This window comes from Parasteatoda tepidariorum, chromosome 1 (genome assembly GCF_043381705.1).
Source record: "Parasteatoda tepidariorum isolate YZ-2023 chromosome 1, CAS_Ptep_4.0, whole genome shotgun sequence".
Classification (NCBI taxonomy): domain Eukaryota; kingdom Metazoa; phylum Arthropoda; class Arachnida; order Araneae; family Theridiidae; genus Parasteatoda; species Parasteatoda tepidariorum.
In genome coordinates this window covers 31699864-31711571 of record NC_092204.1, presented here as the reverse complement: position 1 = coordinate 31711571, position 11708 = coordinate 31699864, and positions in this window count along the sequence as shown.

Below are 11708 nucleotides of genomic sequence, written 5' to 3'. Positions count from 1 at the left end.
ATAAATCCAGCTTTGGTCACAATGAAAACCCTTCAATATAGCAAGCCTGCCAACTACTACTCTTTTTGCAAAATATTTAATAGAGTGGTAGGCATTTAAAACCCAAAGCTTTCAGAATTTTTGGTTATTTTACCAACATTTTAAGAGCCTCACCTCATCATCATCATCATCGAAATATAACTGGGCGCCTGGGGCCGTTAGCGGCCTTTTTCCCATTCATCTTGTATTTAATCTTTAAGGTGGTTCTTTCTGGTAATTGGAATAAAAGGAAATCAAATATTTTGTATTTTAGTTAAAATTATGTCACTACAAAAATGAGCTGCAATCGGCCTGAGGTTTATGTCTTCTTTTAAGTTTTCGAAAGTAAAAATTTCGTTGAATCCTGCGGTGTCACAATATATGGTCTTTTCAAAAAATCTGAAGTTTTGCTTTGCAATGTGATGATCTAAAAAATCTATGTTGAGGTCGCTATGTATGTTTTTATTGCGGATAAACCATCTTGCTTTTGTTATTTTCCTGAGGATTTTGTTCTGGCATATTTTGAGTTTTTTAAGGAGTGATGTAGAGATGTTGCACCAAGCTGGAGATGCATAAGTCAGGATGGGACGGATCATCGAGATGTAAAGTAAACGTTTAAGTCTGAGTTCCATTTTAGGATTCTGAAGAAGGATTTGTGATCTGTGGCAGGCTGTTTGTGCTTTGTTGATGACTGTTTTGACGTGATCTTTCCAATTAAATTTGCTGTTTATGACCAGACCAAGATATTTTGCTGTTTTGACTATGGGTATCGTTTCGTTAAAGAGTACAACTTGATTTTCGGGGAGGATCGTTTTTCTTTTGTGTTGAATGATTAGTAGTTTCGATTTTTGGCCGTTTACTTTAAACTTCCAGTCTAGGCACCAGGTTTCTATTTCTGTGATCTTTTCTAGGAGTTTTTGTAAGGCAATGTTGGGATTTTTGGACTTCACGACAATTCCTGTATCATCTGCGAAAAAGAGCCTCACCTCGAAAGAGTGACCTTGCATACGAGTTTTTAAATCATTTATATATAGTGGTGAGGAAAATTAGTTAAAATGAATAAAAAATAATGCATTAAACAGTGGTGCAAGCTGCGCTTAAAAACGTAGAGAGTGGCAATAAAACTACTCAATTTTATTTCTTTTCGAGTTAAATAACACATTCTTAACGACCAAAGCTTATTTATAATACAGTCAAACCCCGCTATAGTGAACCTTCAAGGGACCGAAATTTTGGTTCACTATAAACGGGAGTTCACTATATATCCATTACGCAGGCAATTTAACTAATTTTTCCCAAACTCCTCATTTTATTGCACATTATTCAAATAAATGACTGAAAAATATTATGCAGTACTAAAAATGTGTTATTTTTTATTACTCTTCGTCTTAGGTACAAAAAAGAATTAGTAATCTTTAGCTGATGAGCAATCCTCAACATTAGATATGGAAACACTTTCCGAGTCTCAGATAATTTTTCCTGAATTTCTGTTATTCCTCTTTTTAAACCTGTCTAAAATGCCATTCGAACACATAAAAGTACTCTCCTAAAATCGTTTAGCAAATTCAACGACATTTGTCCAGATATTGGAGAATTGCGCCTTCTTCGAATGCTGAACCACTTCAGCAATGCTTCTTCAACATCCTCGTGATCTGCTTGTCTCAACTTTTTTCTGCCATCTTAATTTTTTTCATGAGCAGAAATTGTTAATTGCCTATTTTTCTATATGTTACAAACTGTAGATTTGGATAGTTTATATTCCCTGCAAATATCAGTTTGATTGCATCCATTTTCCATTTTTCTGTTTATGTTCATTTTATCATCAGTGGAGAACGTTTTACACTACTTACTGCTCGCCATAGTTAAATTTGAGACACTTTTTTTTTATTAACTGAATTGAGTATAAAAATGAGTTGAAATGAGGGCCTTATCAACACATATTAGTGTCCAACGCCTTGACCAATAATGAATAACTACTCATTCCCTCTGACAGAAAATGCATATTGGTCCCACTGACACCTTACAGGTGCTTGTTTAGGGACGGGAAAGTGAGATAAAAGAAGCAAACAAGGAAAATTGCTTATCGCTACATTCCCCTTTGTAGATGGTTTTTAAAATCGGTGTATGTATTTATTTTTAAGTAGAAATTTCAAAATTATTACAAAAAAATGAAGAAAAAAATCAGTCGAAGACAGAAAAAAGTCCATTATATCCAACTTCCTCACTTTTTTGGCTCATTACATCCACAAAAAATAACAATATACGTGTATCACGAGGCACGGGACCGCACATTTCGTTCACTATATCCGGAAGCTCACTATAAACCATGTTCGCTATAGCGGGGTTTGACTGTAGTTAGATACATATTTCTACCTCTATATCTTGACGTCTGTATTTTTAAAATCAAACTGTTCATTTAAAATTTTAGTTTTCACAAACGAAATAGTCACCACTTTTTATATTTTTTAGCGCAGATTTCACTCCTGCATTAAAACATAAATTTAGGTGCCACTAGAATAAATTTTTACGAAAAGCGTTGAAAGTTGGCAGTCCTGATTTAGCATTATAATACCTCTGTTCTTCTCTGCATGCTGAAATTTGATTATTTTCGTCTTACTTTGACAAATGGCTCTATTTCTCTATTTTCTCTTTAGAAATGCTAAGAAAGATTTCCATTTTCAAAGAACCTATTTTATTATTATTATTTTTTAAATTCGGCGAAATCTGGTTATTTAATAGAAAAACAATCTCTCAAAAAAAAAAAATATATAAAATGAAATGGGGTGTACTCCGTAGGAAAGATAACCACATCGAGGTCAATATCATTTCTAAAATTAAACCAGCTCTCAAAACGGGAAGGTCGCTGGAACAACTTTGTTTTTCTTTTGAGGTTGAACTTAAGACTATTTTCTTAGAAAACAAGAAATTCTCGAAACAAAATACATTCTGAAAATCAAAATTTTCTTTATTGTCTGAGAGAAAGATTTTAAAGGGACATATTTAAAGCAAAAGCGGAAAAATTAAAATCTACATAATGATTACTTGAAAAGGCCTCTAGTAAGAAGGCTTTTGAAAGATTATTATTTACATTTTATGACTACTATTTGTCCTTGACATACAAAACTTCAAGTATTTATTTTGATAAATTAACCCTGAAAGATAGTTAATTATTTAATCATTTATTATTCATGATAACTAAAATTGGTTTTACTGTGTAATAATTCATAATTCCACTCATAGACTTTACGGATTAAAAATGTGAATATAATATTTACATATTAGCCGTCTATTTTAAACAAACAAGAGCAAGTTAAGGAAAGTAAAATATTGAAAAGTGATAAAGTGTAAGTTTTAAAATGTTGCAAGATTTTATGATGCTACAGTTAATAATTTCACTCGTAGACGTTACGAATTAAAAATGTGAATATAATATTTACATATTAACTGGCTATTTCAAACAAACAAGAGTAAGTTAAGGAAAGTACTCTATCTTATTAAATATGGAAAAATGATAAAGTGTAACATTTAAAATGTTGCAAGACTTTATAATGCTACAATTAATAATTTCACTCGTAGACTTTACGAATTAAAATTGTGAATATAATATTTACATATTAACTGGCTATTTCAAACAAACAAGAGCAAGTAAAGGAAAGTACTCTATCTTATTAAATATGGAAAAATGATAAAGTGTAACATTTAAAATGTTGCAAGATTTCATAATGCTACAATTAATAATTTCACTCATAGACTTTACGAATTAAAAATGTAAATATAATATTTGGACATTAACAATCTATTTCAAACAAAGCAGAACAAGTTAAGGAAAATACTCTATCTTATTAAAATATGGAAAAGTGATAAAGTGTAACATTTAAAATGTTGAAAGATTTTATAATTAATAGTTTCACTCATAGACTTTACGAATTGAAAATGTGAATATATTTACATATTAACTGTTTATTTCAAACAAACCAGCGCAAGTTAAGAACAGTACTCTATCTTACTGAAATATGGAAAATAATTGTAATGTTTACAATGTTACAAGGTTTTTAAATGTTACAGTAAGACCTCGACTTGGTCGTCCGTGAAACTATTACTAGTCCATTAGATATTGAGACTAATCCTTATGGTAAAAAGAAAAAATACTTTATCATTAATTAAAAAAATAACCTTTTTTCAAATCTTATCGAAATATTCTTTTTTTTCATTTTAAATTTTAATTAGAAATTTAGCTGGGAATGGAGAAAAAACTGGTATAATAGAATGAAATATAATGTAAATTTTGTTTTTTTACTATAGCAAAATTAGGAAAAATCACACAGAATAGGTAGTGTAATATGACAAGTTGACTTGATTTTGTTAAACACATTACCTTAATATAAGTGCTTTTTCAGAAAAATTGTGTGCTGAAATGTGCTGTAAATTGATTTACTTTTTCACGAAATTTTGGCCGTTAAATAAATTTTAATTTTTACGCTGTTAAATAATTCATAATTACATGCCAAATTTTTTTTTCTAAAAATGATGCTCAACGTTTAAACTAAAATGACGTCACTCATGATGTTAATATAATAATAATAACTTAATATCTATGATTATAATAATAATTATGATGTTGATGAAAATTTCGAAAATCGACATGCCTTCGGCAGTTTGCAATAATATCATGTTTAAATCCGATAACACTAAATCATTGAATGAAACTTATAGGAGATTAAAGTGCTACGCTTCATCGATAATAGCAAGAAAAATTCAATTTTCAATGTTTGTCTTGTGAAAACTATTTATTAACACACAAGAAGAAATAGGTAGGCAATTATAACTAAAAAATAAAAAGTGACTAAAACTAATTTACTGTAAGGGACAAAAAGTTATGTACTGATAAGGATTGAATTTCCCTGGACACTCACCTTGAAAGTTTTTGATTTATGTTTGTTGTAACTTATGACGAAATTATTATTTTTTTATTACTACTTACTACCAGTCTTTATAATTTTGCGTAATTCTTATTAAATTACTTTTGGAAATCGAATTTCTATTAATCTTATTTGAATTGAATTTATTATTTTAGAATTTTGAAAAAAGTTCTTTAAAAATCGAAGGGAAAAAAATGTGTAAATTATTTTTTAACACTATGGATGAGTTAACGGTGTTCAATTGACGAAAACTTTTACTCATTTGTACTTAACGTCCTTTCAAACGTGTTGTTCCTTTTTTCGGAAAACTGAAAAAGTGGTAGATTAAGTACTTTATTTTAAGTATTTTATTTGCAGACGTCATTCTGTCTGCCATAACGTATTTGTGAATAAAAAACTGACCTTATTCCTGGAATAGGGCTGAATTTGTGACGGCAATGCCTAAATTGAGTTAAAAGCAAAAATTTAAATGTTTTGTAAATTGTAATTAGTATGTTATATTGCAATCACCAGAAGAATGAACTTCAAAGATATAATCTAGCTTTCGGCATTGTGTTGGAAAAAATGAGAATATTTTAAAAGATTTTTCATTATTAATTATGTGCTGAAATATCTCTTTTTTTTATTTGAAACAACCAATGAAAACACTGATAATTGAGAAAATTTGTGTTAATAAGAAAATAATAAATATGATACCACGGCAAGATTCGTTAGAAATTTATATATTAGATATAGGGATGTATCAGGTCCTATAATTTAGCCCGATCTGGACTGCCAACTACCACGCTTTTTGCAAATTTTTTTTTAAACCATAATTTTTTGCATGGTAATTTTGCCAGCCTTTTAAGAGCCTCACCATGTAAGTGATGAGGTCCATGTAAGCCTCACCATGTAAATACAAAGTAGCGTTGCATATGAACTTTTAAATCATTCATATGTAGTGGTGTGGAAAATAGGTTTACATGAATAAAAAACTAATACATTAAAACACAAACTTAGCTACCACTAGAGTTAATTTTTTACAAAAAGCATAGAAAGTTGTCAGCCCTTCCGCTGATTATTGAGATAAAGAAGTCGTAACACATAAGTTATTTCATTGATTGCGAAACCTTTTTCATGAAATCTCTTTTGTTTCTCATTTTCCCCAAATAATATATGCAGTTTCACAAGGTCAAGCATACTTGTAGCTTTTTTTATTTCCTTGTCACGTGTGAAGAGGAAATCTATATTCAATAAATGTTTCGCAAATTTACTTCTGCCTAATGTACAGATGCAAAAATTTATATTTTCCGAAACGAAGAGTCTTATTCTAATTCTCTTAACTCGTAACTCTTATTCTAATTTCTTAATTATCTTAGAATCAAAATTCAATAAATAAGGAGCGGTACCGCAGAAAAAAGTTCTTTTATCTACTCTTTGCAAGTATTTTAAAATGCCGTTTTAATTAATATAAGCAGTATATAATTTAAAACAGAATTGAATGCTTTTAATTAATTTTTGAAATACTAAAAATAATGAAGTTACAGGCATGTTAACTGCTCCGGACACGCCAAAATAATTTAAAAAAACGGTAAATAACTACAAGGTAAATTTTGCAAATATTTGACTATTTTTGCTTGCTTTTAAAAGGTATGACATAACTACTGCGGTGATATTGAACTGAACTTGAACTGAGTTCTATTACATTGTACCTGTCCACTTCACACTTTCATCTGAAGGTGTGCCTGAGGGCACCTGTAACAGAGATGCCAACTGCTCCGGACACGCCAAAATAATTTAAAAAACTTTAAATAACTACAAACTAAAATTTGCAAATATTTGAATAATTTTGTTAATGTTTTAAAGGGTATAAAATGACGCAAATGCAGAGATGCCAACTTGCTCCGGACAGCAAAGACATATTTTAAAGTGATAGTTTATCAATTGTGATTCTTGGTTTAATAAATTCAATTTAGTAGATTTTTATCCACCACTATTTCTAAATAATTCGTAGGCTTATATAATGCACCACTTTTTTGATACTTATGTCATGCTATACCTTTTAAATAGCAAGCAAAAATAGTCAAATATGTGCAAAATTGATTTGTAGTTATTTACCATTTACCGTTTTTTTTAATTATTATGGCGTGTCCGGAGCAGTTGCCATCTCTGCAAATGTACTAAAGTAATGTATAAATAAGCCTACGATTTGTTTAGAAATAGTGGTGGATAAAAATCTACTAAATTGAATTTATTAAACCAAGAATCACAATTGATAAACTACCACTTTAAAATATATATTTTCCATCCAGAGCAAGTAGGCATCTCTGCAGTTGTGGATTATTATATACTAATTTTTTTTTAAATTTTAGAGTGATGACTGTTGATGGAGAAGAGATATCGGAGTGCAAGAAATTAATTATTAATTGTACACTCTCAGAAATAAAACTTTCACTTTTAACAATTTAGCAATCCTTGAGCAGTATTTCGTTAATTTTGAGAATCATTTCGTCATGAAATCACTCATGACGAAGCATGAACTCTCAATTCGAGAATTCATGCTTCGTCAAGTATGATATGACGAAAATGTTTTCTCAATTCGAAACCTCATCGTAATGAATTGAAGGGGATTGCTAACTAGAATGACGAAGCTAGAACTTAACTAGAAATATGTAAGCAGGCCAATTTGTATGATGGTCAAGAAGGTGGCTGCGTATCAGGAAGATCGGTGGTTCGAATCCCGCTGCGGGCATGAATATAGTTTATCTATTTGTCCATGTTGTGTTCTCGTTAAAGCGATTATTAGGAAAGTTAAATACATTAGACAATCATTTTTTTTCTTCAGGAAAAACAGAATGACGAAATATTTCATTAATATTGACGAAATTCGTTTCCTCGAAGAAATGACGATAGTTATTTCGTAACTTTGACGATATTTTTACTCGGAACATATACCAAGAAACGATTTCGTCAAAATCGAAGAAAGTTTCGCGATATTTGAATATCCATCTCTTACAGCGTACTTATGTCCCCCCCCCTATATTCAGGGTTGACACGGATGACAGAGAAATGTAAAATTTGGTGACTAATAAAAATTAAAATTCAAAACTTTTTAAAAAAGGGATATTAAGAATTAGCCACCTTTGCTAGCATATTTATTTCAACTTGCTTTTCACAGAGAACAAGTTTTGTTTTGAATATGAATAATTTGAAACGTAAGTTATAGTATTAGTTAAGATTGAATGAATAAACAGATTGTAAATAAATAAAAAGGAATTGAGTTTCTATCAATCTTTACATTTTTAGTCGCCTGTGGTATCCTTGTATATTAAGATGGATCAGAGCGGCGGAAAATAAAACTGGTAGTAAAGATTTTTAAAAAATATATTTGAAAATTCACTGCTTTAGCTGTACAATTTAATGGAAAGTCGTTTCCGTCTTATTGAAACCTATATTGCAGAATTTACAGAAATTTACATAATTTATTGCCTAGCTGTAATTCAGAAAATAAATGTATTGCTTAGCTGTAGTTCTTGTATGAAAATTGTATAGTGAAGCGGTGAGAGATTTTGCACTTTCACGTAGCATTCACTGAGTTCGCGTAAGGAACAATCTCGGTTGTTACAAAACTTGCGTAGAACATGAATGTGCGGGATCTTATGAGAAAGTGATTGTTCCTTGTAATCAGTGTTCACGCGGCTTCCAAAAATACTCAAGTACCAAAAATACTCAAAACAAGTGGAAATTCTCCTGATTTAGCTACTGCTAAATTTTAAAATTCTTTTTACTTGTAGTTGTCAGATTTATATGTTTATAATTCAATTATCAAATTATTGTGATGATTAGAAGATAATATTTCCTGTTAAAATGTTTAAACAAGAATCAAACTTTATAATACGAAATTTATTACCACTTTCTTTGCTTTGGTGCTCCGCCCCCTTTATTTAACGGCATTTCTTTTAGCTTTTCTCTTATGTTACACTACTATTTTTCGCTTTGAAGGCGAAAGATCTATATTTGCCATTCTCGTTATCTCTTAAACAAAATCAATTTAGATATTGTAAATCTCTCGAACAATGCTTTTGTTTTATCTGTAGGTTCATATTTGTTTATTTACTTTTGAGTCTGATAAATGAGTCGAAAGCCGGAGATTTTTCTAGAAAAATTTATTGTCAATTTAAAGCTTCTCATATCTTTACTTTTTTAAAAATTTCGTTTCATTCATCTTTAATTATTCCCTTCATCAGTAATATCGTATATTTCTGTGTATTAGTATCCCCCAACAGATCTTCGCGATGGAAATAGATAAATATCGTCATTTTGCCTGGTGATATTGCATGTTATTGGACGCGTATTGCTTTTTTACTCCTATGGGATGTTTTAAGAATTACTCGTTTTTTAAAAAAATTCATTTTTATTCTATGTTTTGAGAAATAAATATACGTGTGAGAAATAAATGTACGTGTGAAACACACCTCCCTGGCCGAGCGTTATCGCCAACCAAACGCTATGTGAAGCGTGAAGAAGCGGGTTTGAATCCCGCTATTACCCTGGATGCATTTTCGTTCTGTCTTTCACTGTATTATGCAATCTATCGTTTTATTTGACAGAGGCTTATAAGCCTACATTGAGCTCACAAGGCCGAAAGTGTATGTAATTTCAATAAATAAAATCAATCGAAGCAAAGTAATCATCCTTTTCTTTAACCAATTCGGAATTCAATAGCAACAACGTCAAAGGTCCCGAAAGTTTGAAAATATTTTTAAAACTTGCAGACAGGAAATTCAACCTGTTATCGAGCATGTAATTAAATTAGCAACTTGTCACTACATCTTTGAGTCAGTGTCACGAGATGATACGAATTCGTCTTAAAGATATTGCATCGTTATAGATTGAACTGATTAACTCTTTATGGCATAAAAAAGTTTTTCGAAACATAAAATTTTTTAGCAAGTTAATTAGCATACTTTATAAATTGTAATTCACAAAAAATGTATAATACTTCTCAGTTTTTAAAATTTTCATAGCTTATGAGGTGTAATTTTTTTTTAAGTGTGGAAAAATGCTATTCAAGTTCGCTATTTCAAGTAAAGCATTTAGTGGAAAGTAGGCGTTACTCTCACTAAAGTAACGCCCGCATTCATAGTTGCTGCTGTCTGTCCCTCAAATGAAAAAAATAAGGTTGTAATTATAACCTGAATTTGCTGCTTATAAACAATATGATTTAAATTATTTAATTAAAATCAATGTAAATTATGAATTATCACTAAGTAAGAGCTAATTTCGATTTCAATTTTTGTTAACCCTATAACAATATTCTGAGCTGCTGGTTCGCGAAATACGTCATTAATTGTGTAACATAAAAAATTTATAATTTTTCTCTGTTTTTAAAATTTTATTGCTTATGAGGTGTAATTTTTGTTTAAGTGTAGGAAAATGTAATTGGTTATCTTGAAGCGTTTTTTACATCACTTAATAAAGCTCTTCGCTATTTCAAGTAAAGCATTTAGTAGAAAGTAGGCGTTACTTTCATTAAAGTAACGCATTTTCCTACTTTTATAGAAAAGCAATTAAGATTTTATTGCCTCTTTCTTCAATTTACGTATTTGAAACTACATTTACGGTTATGAGTGTTATCAAACCAAAAAATCAAAATAGATTTAAAATTGTGCCTGCTTTTCCCGTTGCTGTAACTAATTTGACAAGTAGAATTGGTGTGTTAGCAACAGCAACCTCAATTACATTGAATTCAGTCATATATTTTTTGAAGGCTTGCTATTTCTTTATATTTATTTCGTGCTTATTTATATTGATTTGTTACCTACACATGATTACATTCTTTAGTATCACAATTTTGTTATTTAAATGATAAAAATAATGTTTGCATTATGATTAGTATAAATTTCATTTATAATTAAATAGGTTTCGGCTAAAAATATAATAATGCTAGTTCAGTTTTAATGGGTGTCTTAGTCTTTCCTATATTTATCTTCACTTCATCTATATTCTGATTAGTCTAAATTTCTATCTTCAGAAATTTAAACTTTTCATTATCCAGAGATTTCAACTGCTCTCCGGATTCCACATAATTTCCACATTTTTACAAACAAACTTTGCCGATTTTTGGTTGATAATTTGTTACATTTTTAAAAGTCTTCTATTTGCTTAACTGGATGCTGGATATGTGTTTGATCTAGGGCACCACTAACCGATTCATCTTTACTTTTATTAACTTATACTAGGAGGCTTTGCCCTCTACTCGCTGGCGCTCGCAAACCCCCGGAACTGCTTTCGCAGTTCATTTCGGATTGCTTCGCAATCCAATGCTCGCTTTGCTCGCTCATTGGATACGTTCTTAACGTCTAGCTTTTGTATACTTTTTTGAATACTGATGTTCCGAAAACTTTTCACTGTAGAAAATTCAAAGCCCTTACATTTCAATATTAATTTGAAATCGCAAACAGTTCACATATTTTGCTTAATCACACTATTCTAAATTTCAGTTGTTGAGAAAAGTAACTGTTGTAAGTTTTGTTTTAAAGTCTTTCCCACCAGAGAGTTAAAGCCATGTGTTGTATGAAATAGTAGTCTGCCACTGAACGCCGGATGTAAAGCATCGGCTTCGATGAAGATACTTTTGTATTTTTAATTCTCTGAAGGGCACCACCCTAGTAATATGGAATTTGTAAAATAAATGTATATATTTTTGATTGTTGATGAAGCCCATCATTTTGTGTTTTCATCAGTGTTCAGAAGCAGAACAACTATAAGTTTTTTATTTTATCACAAAAA